We start from the raw sequence: 21,332 nt of genomic DNA on the forward strand, positions 1-21,332 counted from the left end.
ACAGCACTCATGGTTCTCAAGAGAGAACTCTGTGGGAACCACCTAAACCCCTGAGCCATATTTCCCTCTCTGAGGACTCAGCTACACTAGTCAAAAAACAGTGTTTAAAATGCATTATAAATGTGCAACACCAGATGGTGCTGTAGAGCACAAAACTTTTGCAGGCAATTTTACGTACAGATTTTTTCTTTTGTTAAAACGATTTATATATAGCGTTCTTTTCCTGTGTGTAGATCCACCCTGACTCTCCCGTTTCTTTGCTCTCTTCCCCCCTTCTCAGGATGAATATGCCATTACTGAAGAGGCAGATGTTGTTGAAAGGTACAATGACAAGATCTTCTTTCCGCTGTTAAGGGCTCAAAGCCAGAGGCCCGAAGATTGTGCTGCTTGTGGCTCATGCAGAGATGATAGCTTCCCAGGGGGCCAGGCAGCGGATAGACATCCCCTTCACAACATGAGGCAGGCTAGGGCAGCAGCCTCAGACAGCAGAACCCGAAGAAGGCCGCAAAGCAGCGTCAGGTTCCAGCGAGACCTTGCCAAAACCTCACAAGATCTTGGGCACCCTTTGAGATCTTGTGAGAGCTGTGCAAGATCTCGCCAGAACCTGCTGCTGCTGCTTTGACACACGGAGCAGATGAGGAGTGCATTTGCTGTTAAGCATTTTTTTTTTTTAAGAGAAGAAAAATGAACACCTTTCTCCTCCCTAGGCTGCCTGGTGGTGCCAGGGAGCAAAGTAACCAGGAGGGTGGGGGAGAAAGATGAAGCAGGGCACCAGAAGGGCCAGAGGGCAGTGGTGTAAGGAGTCCCTGAGGGTATCTGGTTCAGGGACTCCTGAAACACAGCAGTGCCTCTAGATACAGGTCCATCTTGAGTAGAGACCATCTTCCTTTTAGTGGCTATATGCATGATCAATCACTCAAACTCCTTCAGCCTGCCAATGGTGTAGTGGTTAAGAGCAGTGGACTCGTAATCTGGTGAACCGGGCTCGTGTCTCCGCTCCTCCACATGCGGCTGCTGGGTGACCTTGGGCCAGTCACACTTCTCTGAAGTCTCTCAGCCCCACTCACCTCACAGAGTGTTTGCTGTGGGGGAGGAAGGGAAAGTGTAGCACCCTGCTTGTGGTTAACGCTTAGCTGGAATGAAATATTCAACGCAGCAATAGAGAAATTAAAATAATTATTTATTTGTCAGACAAATAAATGAGAGGCACAGTGGTATATGATTACCAAGCTCTGGCCTGGCTCCTGCCATTATGGCCAGCCCTTATATTCCCTTAATCCAGCCCCCTTTGCTCCTCCTTTGGCTGCCTCTGTCCAATCAGCCTAGTTGGATTTCCTATTGGCTGATTGCTATATCCAATCCTAAAAGATACACCCACATCCTCCTGTCCTTATATGGAACACAAACAGCTATATATTGTTACATCTATAAATGACAAATAAGTAGTAATATATCTTACATGTGTCTCAACAAGGAATCTTAATTACCAGCTCACCTCTTGCCCTCCCTGCCCTATTGCCTTCTAAAACAAATGGTTAATCTTAAATTTTTATCTTAAACATATGTCAAGGATCTTGAGTTTCACATCAACATTGAAAGATATCCTTCATTTGAAGGTTTCTAAACAAATGTCTGACAGCTAATATATCTGGACAGCATTTGATGGCGTCTTCCTGTCTGGCAGGGGGGCTAAACTGCTGGCTGACTTAATTCCAGGATAAATACAACTCTTCACAACTATATGAAATCTAGCATTTCTTAAATCCTTTGCATAATTACATTTAAGCCAATATACTTAATACACAACACAGGTAGCCTCCTAAAAGGAATAAGGCCTTTTTAAAGTAGAGAGAGAAAGAAAAAAAAGAACTCAGTTTAAAACAGTTTCAGAAGAAACCTCTTCAGTTTACATCCCCCCCTTCTCCAGCCAGCTGCTTTTCCCATTAGCTCTTCCTCAAACTCTCTCAGTTTAAGAAAGAAACAGTTTTAAAAAGACTTCCCAAAAAAAAAAGCCTCTCTTTCTCTGTCAGCTAGATGCTTCTCCCCATTTGCCTCTGGCCTTAGAAAATACAGCTCAAGGTTTAAGAGAGGCCCATGGTATCATTTTACTATTTGCCCATTCCTAATTATATTTATCTCTGCCTTTGTTATCTTCTGTAACATGTAGGGTCAGTGTCATTACTCAGTCTGTATTTTCAGCTTTTACGACTTTGAGAATTGTTTTCTGCTATCATTCTCTTAGGAGAATGGCCAAGGTTTTCTCTGCCTGGCATGAAACATTTGAAAATCTAAGCCCTCTTTAATATACAAGTCCTGATCAAACATTAATAAAATGCAGGCTTATGCCTGATGCCTCATTCCCCCCTTTCAAGCTCAAGGACCTTCATCCCAAGTGTCCTTGATAGCTTGACCTTCATCATGTTCCTGAGGTAAAGCTCTGTATAGGGCCATGATATGAGGTAGAGTTTCATTCGAAACCATCTTGCTAATTGTACTTCTAAAACATGAAATGATACATGGCATCATACATAAAACCATTACCACTACCGTCAAGAAAAACAAGCAAGACAATAATATCCCTTTGAGTCCTGTGACATTAGGTAACCAATTGGTGAGCCATCCCATATCCCATCCTTCCCATGTTTGTACTGGGACATGTGCTATATTCTCCATCTTTGTGGCCAACACACGGATTGCCTCACCATTATCTGAAATGTTAAAGCAACAGGCATTCCCTGTCAAGTTCAAGACTCCACATAGGCCTCCCTGCTTGGCAAGTACATAATCCATTCCCATTTTCAGCTGCAAAATGGCGGCTCTACTTTCATCCAACTGTTGTGCAATAAGTCTCAAACTCTTGGCCGTTGCATTGGTTACAAGTTCCACTACTGCTTGCAATCGAATTATTCTGTTTAGATTATAAATAGGATCCCGTGCCCCTTGTATGAGCTCACCAGGATTCCAGGAGGCAGGATCATAATAGGCTATAATGCGCTCTGGTGGCCAATCATCAGTACCGCTCCAACTTTGGGTACTTCCTCCTGCTATATGAGAAATATCAGCGTTTCTTCGTGTACGCTTGGCCAAATTAGTGGGCATAATCCACATTGGTGGTAATACCCATCCCAGGAAACAAGTCCCACTCCATTTGGAGGGGAGTTTCTTGTATGCCCATTCTCCACATATCCACCACAACCATCGTGTCTGAGGTCTTTGGTACGTGGAGTACAGAAGGCGAAATAGCAAAAGGGGTAGAGAGTTCACAGTGCAGTATGTTAGATTGCCTTTTTCTGTCACAGTTATGTTCCATACCACTTTCCATGCATGAATAAAAGGAGGTGCACAGGGCAAGGCATCCCGAGTTCGATAGGTAGTATCGTGTGCCCAGGTATTCTTAATATTATCCCAAGTATAGTGACAATGAGAAGAGCCTATCATGGTAGAATCAGCTGCATCTGATGATCTATGTACACAGAATTCCCCTTGTACAGGTATAACTCGTAATGGTTTAGTTGAGTTCCATCCGGGGAAATTCTGTACTTCTGTTTGGTGTGGTATTTCGCTTACCATACCAATGGCATCTAATGGTATCGGTAATAAGGGCATACCTCCCTCTGAATCATCTGGCCCGAGAGAGCAAACAAGGCAATTGGTCCTATTTGCAACATTGGCTACCATTTCAGCTAAACCTACCCACATATTGTGGTCATGGTGGAATCCATATTTAGTCAATTTGGCCAGATTCAAGGACCCTTCCCCTTCCCAAGGGATCAGGATTAATAGAATCATGTTGATGTCTAGCATATGCATTCCTCCCACAAAAGATTACCTTATTGTGATAGCAAATAAATATTAGTCCCAATATAATTCCCCCAGTGACAGGAATGGGGAACCACCAAGACCAAAACATATATCCCGAGGATCCCCAATGAGTAATATCTCTGATAATTGTTCCACAAGGGGGGGGCAGTCAATCAATTGTATAAGAGAATCTTTCCTTTCACAATCGCTGGTTCAGATGCTCCTCAAGCTTCAGGCGTGCGCAGGTCAGCCAGCTTCCAGGTTGTGGCTGCAGCAGGCCGGTCGTCTAATGTTGCCCGTGACCTAGCCCGTTCCCGGTAGGGCTAGATACAGGGGTTTTTGGAGAGAGTCAGTTTAAGAGGATTAGAGGGGTCACCTTTGCACGTCCAACTGCCTTCGGACTTCTTCAAACGGGAGTGATGAATCCAGGGGGTCACCTCAGCTACCTTCACCGCTGTTGGAGTAGAGAGCAAGACGGTGTAAGGTCCACGCCACTTAGGTGCAAGTGGATCACGTTTCCACTCTTTCACCCATACGCTATCGCCAGCCTGGAACTGATGAATCGGCTCGGCAATGCTGCACGGCGTGCGCTCGAGGGCCCACCTGTTAAGAGAAACAAAAACACGGGAGAGAGATTGCACTTGTCCCTGTGTCACATGGTCTCCTATTTGTTTAAGATCAGCTGGAATATCCTGAACAAAGGAGGGCGGTCTCCCATACAGGAGCTCAAAAGGTGACAACTTAAGTCTTTTTGTGGGTGCACACCGAACACGAAACAGTGTTATGGGTAACACATCTACCCATCCCAATCCCGTTTCCTGGGTTAATTTTGCCAATTGGGTTTTCAGAGTCCGATTCATTCTTTCAGTTTTCCCTGAACTCTGAGGCCTATAGGCTGCATGCAGTCTCCATTTCACTTGTAGGACTCGACATACTTCTTGTACTACTTGATCAATGAACGCTGGCCCATTGTCACTTCCAATGCATCTAGGTAATCCAAACCTCGGGATCAATTCAGTGAGGAGTCTCTTAGTTACCTCTCGTGCCTTTTCAGTTCGGGTGGGAAAAGCTTCAACCCATCCGGTAAGAGTATCTACAAACACAAGGAGATACTTGAATCCCTTAGAAGGGACCAGCTCTGTGAAGTCCACAATTAGGCTTTCCATGGGGACATATCCCACATGTTGGATTCCAGGAGGTTGTACCGGTCCCTGCCTGGGATTGTTTTTAGCACAAAGAACACATTTCTGTGAAATGCAAGTTGCTAATTGTGATAAGTTAATAATATACAACTTCCGACTGAGACTCTCTCTGGTTGCAGTACCGCCAAGGTGAGTAGATTCATGATAATTTCTTACAATTGTGCCTGCTAGATGATGAGGTACATAAATCCTATTGTCTGGCAGGATCATCCAACCGTCCTTCACAACTGCTCCTTCCTGTTCAGCCCACTTCCTCTCTTCTGGGGTATAGTGAGGTTTAACTTCTTCTGGAACTACCTCTGGTATGAGGGCTGCTATAAATCCTCCCACAGGCTTTTGGGCTGCCTCTCGAGCTGCTTTGTCAGCAGCATGATTTCCTCTGGTTATTGGATCCCTTCCTCGTCCATGACCTTTGCAGTGCATTACAGCAATCTGTTCTGGAGCCCATACTGCTTCTAACAGGGTTTCTACTTCAGGTCCATATTTCAAGGCTTTCCCGTGGGCTCCTATTAGACCTCTTTCTTTCCATAGAGCACCATGTGCATGCAGGGTTAAGAAGGCATATTTAGAATCAGTATAGATGTTTGCCTTACATCCGGCTGCCAATTGCAGAGCTCTAGTTAAACCTATAAGTTCAGCTTTTTGTGCCGAGGTGCCAGCAGGCAAAGCTTCAGCTTCCACAACTTCCTCATTGGTGACCACAGCATATCCTGCTCGTCTGGCACCTTCATGCAGGTAACTGCTACCATCAGTATAATATACAACATCTGGATTTTTCAATGGTTCATCTTTCAGATCGGGTCTACTGGAATAAACTTCATCCATTATTTGGAGACAATCATGTGATTCTTCATCATCTACCTCTGGTAGGGGCAGCAAAGTCGCTGGATTGAGCATATTCACTACTCGTAGATGAATCCTGGGATTTTCACACAATAGGCCTTGGTACCTAGCCATCCTTGGGTTCGTTAGCCAATAACTACCCTTATATTCCATGAGTGTCAGAACAGCATGAGGTACATTCACATACATTGTCTGGCCGAAGGTAAATTTATCAGCTTCTTTGACAAGGCTGGCAGTGGCCGCTACTGCCCTTAGGCATGGAGGCCATCCTTTTGCTACTGAGTCCAATTGTTTTGACAAATAAGCTACTGGACGGTTCCAACTTCCTAATCTCTGGGTCAGGACTGCCGCTGCAATCCCATTCTGTTCATGTACATACAGCTGAAAGGGTTTTTCCGAATTAGGCAGTCCAAGGGCTGGGGCCTCCATAAGTCGTTGTTTGATAACTAAAAAGGCTTGTTGCTGCTCAGGTCCCCATACGAATGGGTCCTTTTCTGCACCTCGAGTGCTTTCATGTAAGGGTTTGGCCAGACTGCTGAAATCAGGTATCCATAGTCTACAAAACCCTGCTGTTCCCAGGAATCCTCTGAGTTGTTTCCTTGTGGTAGGTTCCTTGATAAGGCAAATAGCTTCTTTCCTCTCTGGCCTCAATGCTCGTTGTTGGTGTGAGATGTCAAAGCCCAAATATTTGACCTTTTCTAAACATAACTGTGCCTTTTTCTGGGAAACTCGGTAGCCAGCTTCCCAGAGCAAGTGGAGCAGTTCCTCTGTACCTTCTTTACAGGTATCAAAATCCTTTGCTGCTAGTATAAGGTCATCTACATATTGCAGAACCACCTTTTCTCCAGGTATTGAGGGGTAACTTGTTAGATCCTTCGCCAAGGCAGTGCCAAATAAAGTTGGGGAATTTTTGAATCCCTGGGGCAATCTCGTCCAGGTTAGCTGGCCTTTTGTTCCTGTTAAAGGGTCTTCCCACTGGAAGGCAAATATAGGTTGGCTCTGTGGTGCCAGCCGGCAACAGAAGAATGCATCTTTCAAGTCCAATACAGTAAAAAATGTTGCTTCTGGTGGGATCAAACTCAGCAGGGTGTATGGGTTTGGTACATTTGGGTGCAAGGTCTCGATAGCCTGGTTTACGAGCCTCAAGTCCTGCACTGGCCTGTATTCATCTGTCCCAGGTTTTCGAACAGGCAAAAGGGGTGTGTTCCATTCTGATTGGCAGGGCTTAAGCAGACCATATTTTAATAGGCGGTCCAAATGTTTCTGGATGCCCTCTGCTGCTCGCCGGGGTAAAGGATATTGCTTTACAGATACAGGGGTAGCCATAGGTTTTAAGGTTACTACAATTGGAGCTATATTCTTGGCCATTCCTGGTGGGCTATTTTCGGCCCATACTCCTGGTGGCACCTGTAGAGTTCGGAGGAGCTTGTTTAACTCTGTATCCAATGTGGGTTGGACTTGCAGGGCTGACATTAGGCGCCATGATTGTTCCTTAGGTACTGAGAGGGAAATTATTCCTGCTGCCTTTGATGGCAGTTTCATTTCTGGACCTCGAGGAGTGAAGGTGATTTGGGCCTGCAATTTGGACAGCATATCTCTACCTAAGAGAGGTATTGGACACTCAGGTATATACAAAAACTGATGGGTTAAACGATGTCCCCCAATCTGGCATTCCAAAGGTTGGAGGAAAGACCTCTTAGCTGACTGACCAGTGGCACTTTTAATGACTACACTTTTGGATGCCTTTTTCTGCAATAGTTCTGGGAGTACTGAGTATTCAGCCCCAGTATCAATCATAAAGTCTATTAAATGGCTTCCTAATTGGATCGTGACCGTGGGCTCCTGGAAGCCTAACTTTATGGAGTCCGGTCTTTCCTAGTCTTGGGTAAAATCCTCCTCTGCCAGTCCAATGACATTGTCCCTACTCCGTCCTTGTCCAGGTCTCTGATATCTTCCATCTCGGATCATTCCCCGTCCCCGTCCCTGGTTTCTTGGGCCGGAGCCTGGGCCTGGGCCTGGGCCTGGGCGTACTTCTTCCAACCTCAGGGGTTCAGGACACTCCCGCTTCCAATGACCCTCCTTCTTGCAATTTGCACATTGATTCCTTCCCAGTGGTGGATTCCTTCCCCGCCCTCTTCCTCCATTTAAGGGGCGGTAGTCTTGCTTCACTGCTGTGGCTAGCATTACCATCTTTTCCTTCTGCCACTTCTTCTTCTCTTGTTTCTCAGCCTCATCCCTATTCCGATAAACTCGGCGTGCAATGGCCATAATTTGGCTCATCAGCATCCCTTCCCATCCTTCTGATTTCTGAATTTTCTTACGAATGTCAGAAGCGCACTGGGCCACAAATGTAGCAGTAATCATTCTGCTGTTTTCAGGGGCTTCAGGGTCAAAAGGAGTCCATATACGATAGGCTTCTTGCAGCCTCTCTAAAAAGTCTCCTGGACTCTCATTTGGTTTCTGTTCTACTTCTGAGACTTTAGACATATTAGTGGGCTTCTGGCATGCCCTGCGGATACCTTGCACAAGCGTCTGGCGGTAGGTGGTAAGTCTGGCCAGGTGAATTACATTGTTTGGATCCCAATTAGGATCTTCCAAGGGAAAGTTGTCTTGGAGATGACGGTCAATATTATAAATATTTCCCACTCTGGCCTGCTCACGCAAATATATCTGTGCCTTTTCAATTATGTCTCTCCTTTCCTCAGTGGTGAACAGAGTATTCAGGAGCTGGCGGCAATCTGTCCAAGTAGGACTATGAGTATTTATTATTGAAGTCACCAAGTCCATCATAGCCTGAGGTTTTTCTGCAAAAGATGGGGTTTGTGTTTTCCAATTCATCAGATCCGTAGTTGTGAATGGAATGTACTGGAGGGTCGACGTTCGAGGTGGCCTTGGTCCAGGTAGCCCGTTAACCAGCACAGGCTCCTCAAGTGCATCAAATACTCTTCTGAGAGGGGCTACTACGTGATCTTTCTCTTCGCCTTGCTCTAGGGGCCTCAAATCATAGGGGATGGTATTTGTCCCAAGGCGTTCTTTTAGCAGCTTTATACGCCTGGCTGTATTGCTTGCTGACCGATTAAGGTCTCCCTGTAACTTCTGTAATAATTCTCTAGGATTTGGATGTACAGGAGTTTGGGGTAGGCAATCAGTTGTTTCACTAAAAGAGACTGTAGATGGAGTTCTACTGGGACTCACAGATGGAATAACCACTTCTGCTTGGGCTTTATTATAGGCCTCCAATGCCTCCTGAAGATATTTATCATAATCTATCAAGGAATCAAGTTCTGTGACTCCAGCCCCATTATTCATTCCACTTTCTTGCCTTGGGGTTACAACTGGTGGAGTGTTTGGATTAGGCTCCCTTCGATGTGGAGCATAAGGTGGAGGTGGAAGCAGCTCTTCCTCTGGTCCCTCAAAAATGGGTTTGAGTTTATTTGGCAAGATTCCTTTCCTAGCTTCGGCTTTTACAGCCAATAATTTGCATCGTTGGACTTTGCATTCCCTTATCCATGGAGGATTTTTATTTAATGTGCTCAGCCAGGAATCTATATATGAAAATTGTTCTGGGCACCCTCCAATTTCTTTGGCGATGTTAGACCAAAGTTTGCTTACTAAATTTATATCAAAGGTTCCTTGAGATGGCCATTCAGTATTTTGCTTCGGCCACTCTAATTCACATAACGTTCTCAGGCGCTCTGGCGTCATTTTGACTCCATACGCCCCTGAGAAGGCTTTCTTAAAATTATTTAACATACATTCAAGAGGTGTATTTTCCCCTTTTGAACCCCCAACTCCCATTGTATGGCCCTGTGAAGTATCCACTCAGTCACTCACACACACGCTTCGTGGGTTTCCTTGCCCAGATGGAGTCGCCTCACTGGGAACCGAAGTACTACCCACTCCACACTCAGGTCAGCTACAGATTGCTCTGTACTTTCTCACACATACAATGCGTTAGATACTTCACCACACACTACCTCCCATTCTTCCCTTTTCCCCCACCAGATCACCATCTGATGTATCCAACCACCTAGCGTACTCAGTTCCCACTTACTGAGACGCAGAAGTTTGATCAAGACTTCTCTTCCTCCCAATTAATTGGAGGGCCAAAAATCCCTTTGTGCACTTACCCCTGGTTGGTTCCGTTTCCCCCCCGGTCCGTCGCCGCCAGTGAGCAGGGTATCAGACAGACGAGACTTCTGCGTTCCCCCTGGAAAAATTTACCAGTGCGCGCTTGGGTAAGCAGTTTAGAGATCCTCTCTCTTGTACCCTGCTCAGTAGAGCGAAGGGGCTGCGTTCCAGCAGACCACTTATCCGAGTCACAGGAGCACCATAAAATGTAGCACCCTGCTTGTGGTTAACGCTTAGCTGGAATGAAATATTCAACGCAGCAATAGAGAAATTAAAATAATTATTTATTTGTCAGACAAATAAATGAGAGGCACAGTGGTATATGATTACCAAGCTCTGGCCTGGCTCCTGCCATTATGGCCAGCCCTTATATTCCCTTAATCCAGCCCCCTTTGCTCCTCCTTTGGCTGCCTCTGTCCAATCAGCCTAGTTGGATTTCCTATTGGCTGATTGCTATATCCAATCCTAAAAGATACACCCACATCCTCCTGTCCTTATATGGAACACAAACAGCTATATATTGTTACATCTATAAATGACAAATAAGTAGTAATATATCTTACATGTGTCTCAACAAGGAATCTTAATTACCAGCTCACCTCTTGCCCTCCCTGCCCTATTGCCTTCTAAAACAAATGGTTAATCTTAAATTTTTATCTTAAACATATGTCAAGGATCTTGAGTTTCACATCAACATTGAAAGATATCCTTCATTTGAAGGTTTCTAAACAAATGTCTGACAGCTAATATATCTGGACAGCATTTGATGGCGTCTTCCTGTCTGGCAGGGGGGCTAAACTGCTGGCTGACTTAATTCCAGGATAAATACAACTCTTCACAACTATATGAAATCTAGCATTTCTTAAATCCTTTGCATAATTACATTTAAGCCAATATACTTAATACACAACACAGGTAGCCTCCTAAAAGGAATAAGGCCTTTTTAAAGTAGAGAGAGAAAGAAAAAAAAGAACTCAGTTTAAAACAGTTTCAGAAGAAACCTCTTCAGTTTACATCCCCCCCTTCTCCAGCCAGCTGCTTTTCCCATTAGCTCTTCCTCAAACTCTCTCAGTTTAAGAAAGAAACAGTTTTAAAAAGACTTCCCCAAAAAAAAAGCCTCTCTTTCTCTGTCAGCTAGATGCTTCTCCCCATTTGCCTCTGGCCTTAGAAAATACAGCTCAAGGTTTAAGAGAGGCCCATGGTATCATTTTACTATTTGCCCATTCCTAATTATATTTATCTCTGCCTTTGTTATCTTCTGTAACATGTAGGGTCAGTGTCATTACTCAGTCTGTATTTTCAGCTTTTACGACTTTGAGAATTGTTTTCTGCTATCAATCAAAGGGGGGGCCCCTTGTCTTAGGAGAATGGCCAAGGTTTTCTCTGCCTGGCATGAAACATTTGAAAATCTAAGCCCTCTTTAATATACAAGTCCTGATCAAACATTAATAAAATGCAGGCTTATGCCTGATGCCTCAAAAGGAGAATGTTAGCCGCTTTGAGACTCCTTAGGGTAGTGATAAAGTGGGATATCAAATCCCAAACTCTTCTAATCACTAACTGGATGACTTGTGTAATAATCATCAAGGCCTGTAATTCTAGAATAGGTAAAGTAAAGGTAAAGGACCCCTGACAGTTAAGTCCAGTTGCGGATGACTCTGGGGTTGCGGTGCTCATCTCACTTTACAGGCTGAGGAAGCCAGCGTTTGTCCACAGACAGTTTTTCCGGGTCATGTGGCCAGCATGACTAAGCTGCTTCTGGCGAACCAGAACAGCGCATGGAAACGCCGTTTACCTTCCCGCTGGAGTGGTACCTATTTATCTACTTGCACTTTTACGTGCTTTCGAACTGCTAGGTTGGCAGGAGCAGGGACTGAACAACGGGAGCTCACCCCATAGTGGGGATTCAAACCGCCGACCTTTTGATCGGCAAGCCCTGGGCTCAGTGGTTTAGACCACAGCGCCACCCGCATCCTCTTAATTCTAGAATATTTGCACTTAACTCTTTGAGATACTCTCTAGATAGAAGATAAAAGAGCATGTGCCAGGGGGGAATCTGCCAAAACTATTGGGGAAATCTAATTGTAAAGAAAAAAAGCAGAGGAATTGGGTGGGAGGAATTCTGTGCACAAATGCAGCCTTCCTTCAGATCTTCTCTCTGCTTTTCTTTAAAAGTCAAGTTTGGAAGAAATTTGGAACAAGGGCTCCCTCTTCAGGTAAGAAGTCCAGCACACCATCTCAGTTGGGCTTTTCATGCAAAATCAAAACAATCTTTGCCTTCACCAATATAAAATGTTGGGCAAATATCACCACCACAATTTATTCCCCACCCTTCTCCTCAAGGTCCCAGGCAGGTTCAAACCATTAAAACGCAATATTAAAAATAACTTAAAGCAATTTAAAATTACAGATACAAAACGGGTCCTGGAAATAAACATCTCAAGGGTCAAAAGCCAAGGCAAAGTGTGTCTTCAGCATTCTCTGAAAGCTGTATAATGAAGATGCCAGTCTCACCTCTGTGGGAAGGGGTTCCACAACTTAGGGGCAGCCACAGAGAAGGCCCTGGACTGCCATCCCCTGAGCTGCTGAGGGTGATGGAACAACCAAGAGGGCCCCCTCAACTGATCTTAGCACTTGAGGAAGTCTGTAGGGAAGGAAGCAGTCTTTTAGGGAATTGGGGCCTGAATCACTTAGGGCTTTAAACACTAATGTGAGCACCTTGAACTGGGCCTGGAAATGACCAGGCAGCCAGTGAGGCTGTTTTAAAACAAGGGCTATATAAGATCTGAAGGAAACCCCCAGCGAGTAAATGGGCTACTACATTCGGGACCAACTAAATTTTCCGAGTCACCTTCCAGGGCAGCCTCACTTAAAGCTCATTACAACAACTCAATCTGCTGCGTTCGCCAGTCTAAATGCAACGTGCTACTGCAAAACGCACTGAAACTGTTCCATCTCTATCTCATGATCCAGTTTATAAAACGTGGATTTTTATTTTATTTTATTGTTTATGGTATGCACATGAATGCACGTTGTTATGCAACTACGTTTTTCTATTTCCAAAATATCTCTCTGTCTCTGTCTCTGTCTCTCTCTCTCTCTCTCTCTCTCTCTCTCACACACACACACACACACACACACACAGTGCTTTTTTCCTCGTGGGTACGCAGGGGTAAGCATACCCCTAAACACTTTGTCAATCTTTGTACTGTTGTCCATTTACTGGATTTATTTCCCCCCCATTTGAACTATAAAATGGTGATTTTCTTGAGTCAAAATGAGAGTACCCCTAAACATATATTTAGAAAAAAATTGTGTGTGTGCACGCGCGCATGTGTGCTCTCACATATACACACAGGTATATAAATCTCACACCTAATAACTCAATCTGGAAGTTCACAGACAAATCACCTCTGCCCAAAAGCAGCTGGAAGTGGTGAACCAGCCATAGCTGAAAAGCAAGCATCATCGATGCAGGTATTTCTGCCCAACCAATATTTCCCAGGAGTTTCCACTTGCTTTGTAAAAAGGGATTAAGTTACCACTATGAAGTGTATGTGCCATATTGTGGTTGTTGTTGCTTTTTAAGATACTGCCTTTGCTGGTGCTAGGCTAGAGAACATGAAATTGGATAAAGGCACAAACTGAAGAATATTCGTTAAGTGTGAGTCTCTAGTGATGGGCGCAGTGGCAGACAGGCGGAAAACAGGTATGCTAGGGATGCAGCCCATGGTCTCTGCTAATTAAGAGATCTGTATCTCAGAGTTCCTAGTAGTGGCCTAAGATAGTCTGCTGCCTGAAGCAGAGCTCGGACAGAGCTGCCTCCTGCTGCTGGGCTCAGCGCTTTAAATAATACAGTGGTGCCCCGCAAGACGAATGCCTCGCAAGACGAAAAACTCGCTAGACGAAAGGGTTTTTCGGTTTTGCGTTGCTTCGCTAGACGAATTTCCCTATGGGCTTGCTTCGCAAGACGAAAACGTCTTGCGCTTTTTTTTAAAAGCCGCTTGAAGAGGCGCAGTTGCGACGGACCGTGCTTCGCAAGACGAAAAACATCGCAAGACGAAAAGACTCGCAGAACGAATTATTTTCGTCTTGCGAGGCACCACTGTAATAATCATACTGCGCTATTCAGACACCAGCTCTTGCCTTCATCCATTTCCACAGACCCTCCAAAAGTTCCTATTTTCCAGGGACACCCCTAGTTTAGAGAAGCCGTCCCAGTTTCTGATTTGATCCTGGAATGTCTAGCTTTTCCTTAGGGTGTCCATGTTTTCACTGGAAAAACGTTGGCAGGTATGGAGTTATCTGACCCCTGAGTTGTCTGAAGGCAATCCAGTATAGGGAAGGCTTTTTTTAAATGTTTGATGTTTTGCTATGTTTTTATATATGTTGAAAGCTGCCCAGGGTGACTGGGGCAACCCAGCAAGGTGTGTGGGGTATAAATAGCAAAATTATCATTATGGAATGGGACGTCCCTATTTTCATTGGAGAAACGTTGGAGGGTATGTTCTCCCCACAACTGAAATGTGTGATTTCACACTGCTGCATGGCAGGGCTTGTCCTGGGCTGACATGCAGATGTTCCTTTTTTAAATAAAGGATACTGAAGCTATATTCCCCAGGCCCTGGCAAATGCCTATGAGCCGAGATGGGGAACCTGTGGCTCTCCAGATGTTGCTTATCCACAGCTTCTCCAGATGTTGCTCATCTTGACCACTGTGCATGCTGGCTGGGCCTAGTGGGGCTCCAACAACATCTGGAGAAGAGGAGAGCTCCATTTTCCCCATCCCGACTCAAGAGCCAAGCCTGCTCAGGCACCAGTTGCTCTGAAGCAACTCCGGCAATTTTACAGTCATAGGAATCACTCCTTGAATTGTGTATATCACACTGATGTTTCTTCAAGCTGTTGATGGTGTCTCATCTTACAGCCAGCACTGTGTGCGAGAAGTGAACCAGCCCGCCATCTTTCTTTTAGATTCCCTGTGTCAGGGGCTTTGGGCTGTGAGCAACGCCATGTATTTAGAAGGAGGCTGTTTCCATAGATATTTTAAAATAAAACGGTAAGCAGCTGCAATTTTAGCTGCCTGTGTTTCTTTAACAGGCTACTGGCAGTTCAGCATGAATCTTGCGTTTTTTCAACATTGCTCAATAGTGACTTTTCCTTGTCCAGTGAAGCAACAGGAGGGCTATATATATTTAGCTATACTGCTATATATTTTTCAGGATTGCTCAAAAGGGGAACATTCTGTCTCATGGCCATATCTTTAATATCTTAAATATGTTGGCTTACCATGTATTAAGCCATACTCCTCCTCTACCACAATCCCTTGTTGATCGAAGCTGAGAGCACAATTTTTTTTGTACTCAACATCACTTCTTCCCATTTTTAAAAATAACTGTGTGGAAATGATTTTTTAAAGATGTGCCATGTGCTTCTTTTCCTGAACATATAACGCGACGGGTGGTCTGGTCTCCCAAGTCGAGGAAGAGGCATTATTATGCAGAAAGCATAATTCTAATTATGCTTTAATATAAAACAAACAACTAAAAATAAAACAAAATATGCAAATTAGATTTTAAAGAAGCAGGACCCTAGCTTGCAATGACTTCAAGGAAGAAATATACTATCTGGCACAAATTCAAGAAAAAATGCCTGCATTTAAGATTGCTGTAAAGGGAACTTTGATACTTTACCTTGCCTTGTTCCCATAACTGGTGCTTTCACTGCCATACATCTGATGAAGTGAACTCTGGCCCACAAAACATTACACTAATAAATGTGCTGGTCTGCAAGGTATCACCATCCATGGTGTTTGATTGGATATGAAGAGCTGTGCTGGATCAAACCAAGAAGTCGTCGTTCTGTTTGCAGCTGTGGCCCACCCTACTGTCTCCAGGAATACCACAAGTGAAGTGTAAAAGCAACCGACTTCCCCCATTATATATGTCCCTAGCATCTGGTGCTCAGAAGTATTCTTCTTCTAAAAGTGGAAATCTCATTCAGTTGTTGTTGCATTTGTCCAGTCTTTTTTTTCGTGCTACTGGCTTAAAAGCTAGTGCCACATCCTATCCTTTTCATCTCCATTCCCTAATAATTTATAATACTGAGCTTGCCCCCTTTTCATTACATTTAAAGTTAGGATGATTACCCCGGTGCCCTTAACTCTTATGTCAAATCTCATTTGCCATTTTGTTTTCCACTTAGAGAGAACTTCCCGGAGGCCTCACAGTCTTAGTGGCGCCATGGTGTAGCGCACAGAGCTTATTTCTAATCTACCTATTCCATGAAGCTGAAATGAATCCTAAATATGTACAAATATACTTGCTCCCATCTTCCTTTTTTTTAGACTTTCATTTTCCTTCTCATCTTATGTTGTCTGCAGGGCTGGTCCAAGATGTTTAGCTGCCTGAAGTGGAACAGCAGATAAAATGGTGGCTCCCAGCCACCAAGTGAAGGCGCTTGGCACCCAAGGCAAGCCTAATTATTTTGGTACCTGAGGCAGAAAGTCCCTCTGCCCCTCTCACTCCTGGCAGCAAAAATATAATAATATATTAAATAACTGACACCTTGCTGTCCTTTCATTATTCTAGTGGTGAGGAACCTCTGGCTTTGAGGGCGGGTAATCAAATTTGGCCTGTGAGGCCATTAAAAAAAAAAAATCAAATCATGCCCATCCACCAATCTTGTCTGATTTGAAGAAAACGCTCCTACAGGTTTGTAGCCCCAGGTGCTTCAAAATGCCCTGTTGGATTAGAAACTTTTTTGTTTGGGTGAATACACTCACAAAGTCACATGATTCATCTCTACCAGTTTGCTGAAGAGGTTTCAGCAGTGAGCTCCAAAATACTGTAGAAAGAGCGAGGGGGAGTTGTCATGTTAATTCTCGCCTAAACTTTAGCATCCTTTTAAAAAAGTCCATCTGCGTAAGAATACTAAAATACTAGCACTGTTTTCAAAGTAAATTAAATACAATACCCTGCAGAAAGGACTCTTATTTCTTGTTCCAGAGGTACTGCTATCCCACTTTTTTAGAATCATCTCTCTCTCTCTCTCTCTCTCTCTCTCTCTCTCTCTGTACATACCTGTGTGCCAGCTGAGAATAACATTTCATGCACTTGATGGTTCAAGCTCTTGCCCACAAAAGCATATGACTTGCACGATAAATCTGTTAGTCTTTAAGATGTCACGTTAAATACTTTTGGGGTGTCAAATAATGCTTTTGCCTTATCTCTTGCAACTACTTCTCTTGGCCTTCAAATAAAGAACCTAAATTGAATGACCTTTCCTATCTTGGTGGAAGCATTAGAGTAAATGGGGGAAAACATTACTTTGTTCGTGTATACGTGACCTTTTGAGCTGTCAGTTAGGCAGAGTGATTTCCAGAGCTTAACACGGTTGACAACCTATTTGAGAACTGCCTGGAAAAGCGAGGAGAAAAATATGGACACCAGTTAACCTATGGCATTGTCTCTCGAAATTGACCTTTACTATGCATAAGGGTCACTTTGTCTTAGATAAATCATCATTTTCGGTTCTGGCAAAGGCGTCTGAACACATTTTCTGTGTTGCTTTAATAAAGATTTCCATGGTTTTCTACTTTGCTTTTCAGTTGCCGTTTCTCCATTCTTCTGAGGGATGTATGGTGAGCTTGAGTGCAGCTCTCAACGTTTCTTAGTGGCTCATATATGAAAAGGTTCAAGGAGGTTGCACATTCAAAAACAAATAATTACCATTTATGTATGATGAGCATGCTGGGGAGTATATAAGGTCAATACTCTCTTATTTTACTGTGCATTGAGTTTAAAGGGGAGATGTATCATTTCAATAGGCATTACAATTTGTCTGAATGTTGTTGCGTTGCCAGAGGGTGCTGTTATCCTCTAGTACAGGGGTTAGCAAACTTTTTCAGCAGGGGGCCAGTCCACGATAGTGGGAGTAGATTGCAGTCTCTTGGAAGTTGGATACCCCTGATCTATACCATCTACCACAGGACTAGCCAACGTAGTGCCTTCCACATACCACTGGACTCCAACTCCCATCAGCCCTGAATATTGGTCATGTTGAGCCAGTGTGGTGTAGTGGTTAAGAGTGGAGGACTCGTAATCTGGTGAACTGGGTTCGCATCTCCACTCCTCCACATGCAGCTGCTGGATGACCTTGGACTAGTCACACTTCTTTGAAGTCTCTCAGCCCCATTCACCTCACAGAGTGTTTGTTGTGGGGAAGGAAGGGGAAGGAGATTGTTAGCCGCTTTGAGACTCCTTAGGGTATTGATAAAGCAGGATATCAAATCCAAACTCCTCTTCTTCTTCTTCTTCTTCTTCTTCTTCTTCTTCTTCTTCTTCTTCACTAACTGATGGGAGTTGGAGTCACGGGACATCTGGAAGTTGTCTACCTCTAAGTACCAAGCAGAATTTTACCATTCATTGGGTCTGTAAAATGGTTACTCACCGTGATCTGCCATTATCAAATACTGAACAACAAACCCCTGTGTTGCAAAACTTAACACAACAAACAACACAAGCAACACAATGACCAGTATACTAGATAGCACTGCAGTTCTTATTGCATAATATACATAATTTAGTACAACAAAAACAAAAACAAAATGTGTACACTTGTAAATTCTCTAATATATTTGAAATCAAATGAACACATGTCTGTCAATCTTTGAAAGTCCGTAGAAGTATAATAAGTCTATAGTTGAAACAAAATAATAGATCCTATCCTGTGGGCTAAGCGGTAAAACTTTTTAGGCGTTCATGGTGCCAAAGTAGTAAGTGAATAACAACGTAGGACAGTGATCCTGGATAATCTGACTGTTTCGCTGGAATCTTCTTCAGCACAACCCATAGATTAGAAAAATGCACAAGGAGCAGTGGTCTTGAGGATATGTGAGCAGTGGTTGTCATTCACTTACTACTTCGGCGTTGTGTTGCTTGTGTTGTTTGTTGTTTATTATCAAATAGTGGGCTTGGAGACTTATTCCCCGCCCAACCCCTATGGCATCAGGCTAGTGTCCACCTATCGCTTGGGGTGAGTGGTCTGCTGGTGGCAGAGCGAAGTTATGTCATTCTGCACAATCGAGGGTGAAAATCTAGTTCTGAAGTTTGTGAGGTACAACAAGGCTTGGAGCACATGCCTTCTTTCTGCACATGTTTGTGACATTGTTGATCCAGGCCTATTTGGTTTGGCTGCAAGGGAAATGGAATATGTGAAATTGCTGAATATGTGCAGAAACTCCGATCTGGCATGTCTTGCCTTCTTTCCTTGGCTTTTGCTTGTCTCCATTGCAAATGGCAGCAGCATTCCCCAGTGCCACCTCCTCTATTATACCCTCCAACTTTCTTTCTTTTAAAAATAAAATATCATTTTGTGCAGTGGGAGGTGGGGAACACAGTCTCCTATAGCAGTATAGGAGGGTGCTTATCTTCTAGGCAAAGTGTAAATATAATAAGAGAGGAACATTAATGAATTTTTAATAGTCTCCCTATTGTTTACCTCCCCTGTGTCCTCCTTGTCTTTCATTAACTCCATGTGTTTGCTTCCCCTCCCCCCTTGCCCCCACCCCAGCGCATAAGAGATTTATAAATAGGAAGCTTTGGTTTCCTGGCGTTTCTACTTTTGTTATAGTTTAGATCTTTGTTGGGCTGTTGCATAGAATCATAGAGTTGGAAGGGACTGCAAGGCTCATCTGGTCCACTCCCTGCAATGCCATGCTATGTAATGAAGCTTCCTTAGCTTTCAGGATTTTGCCTATAAAGAATGTAAAGACTGCAGAGGAAAATGCAATGGGGTTCATGAAGCGGAGATGGCAGAAGAGGATGGCTAAGGAAAGGTTTTGAGCAAAAGTGGTCTTGCATAACTTGTGGTGCAGAACTCAGCCTAGCCAACCATGAATTATGGCCTGCTAGGTTCTTGATAACAGCTGTTCTTTGGAAGACCCAGGCAGGTAGCAAAAGTAGGAAGTTTATTCAGCTCATGGTGTGGGCTGACATGTGTGGCAAGCTGTGACCAATTTGATGTGTTATACCAATTATATAGGCTTGATTCCTGTCTTAACATGATGACATCAGTGTCCTGCGCACTTGCTGATTCCTGATTGTGCAGCGGTTGAATACTACCCACAGAGGACAGGAGGTCTTAAGGTTCAAAGACCCCAAAACACCAAAACAAATTCACAAAGCAGAGTAGCATAATGATTTCAGATACAGCACACGTACCAAATCTTCAGTTCTAAAAAGCCTGGTTAGCAATCACCATTGCAAAGTACGAAAAGAATAACAATGAAAGGGCCAACATGAAATTAATATAGCTGCTGAACAAATTGCACCATCAATATTTTTTCTTTAGTTTATGGTTTTAAACAAATGGCCCATCTAAACATCTGCTGAGAGTCCCTGTGGTTCACTAGAGCATCTGGTTTCTCTTAGTCAACCAAAGGCTATTCTAAACTCTCATGTTTCAGCTTCATATCCCTGTTCAGTTTTTAAGTCAGAGTAATTTTTCTTTATTAACTCCCCCCCCCCCCGCTAAATGAATGGATTAGGAATAGCCTATACTGTATAGGTAGGGAATATCATACCGAAAGCCAGTGTTGTGTAGTTGGTAGCATGTTTGACTTCAGCCAAGGAAACCTATACATTTGAAATCCAAACTTTGCCACAAAGTGTGTGGCACTAGACTAGTTACAAGTTGTGGCCTTTTTAAATCCCAGACAGTTGTTGTGTCCATTCATTTCACCTTCCCTTCTAGATTCAGGCGCAATATCTAAGCCAGTCTGTAGAGCACCATATACCAAGTGCTTTTCATACCCACAGAAGTTGAACAATAGTTAGTGGGTTTTGTACCTTTATTCTCCAGCAGTGACCATTAGTTAAACTAGCATCAATAGTTTGCACAGTTGCCTGGACACTGATGAGCGATTTTTAGATTGCAGATATGCAATTTGGTCTAATAGGAGCCAAGCTGAGATACATGCAGGAGGTTACATGGCTGGAACGAGAGTAATCAGTTTGTCTCATTGCCCAGAGTCATAAGCAAACTTTTAACTTTTGGACAGGCTGTGCTATTAGTAGCAATAATGATCTTTTTAAAAAACGGCATAGGAACCAACCTCATAATTTATAGTGTTATGCAGTTTTCCAGAAGTTTATGACAGCTAAATTACATCCAAATGTTAAAGAAAGCTGGGGTTGTTGAACGGCAGTTTTACATAAGAAATGCTGACAGCTCTGAAGATTTCGCAGCTGAGGCTATTGTAAAATGCACATAGCAATAAGTTCTTGTCTCAACCAAGAATTTTGGAAAGAGGGCCCTGTAAGTGATTGCTACCAATATCTGCTCAGTGCAGCT

This window comes from Podarcis bocagei, assembly GCF_964188305.1.
Source record: "Podarcis bocagei genome assembly, chromosome: 6".
Classification (NCBI taxonomy): Eukaryota; Metazoa; Chordata; class Lepidosauria; order Squamata; family Lacertidae; genus Podarcis; species Podarcis bocagei.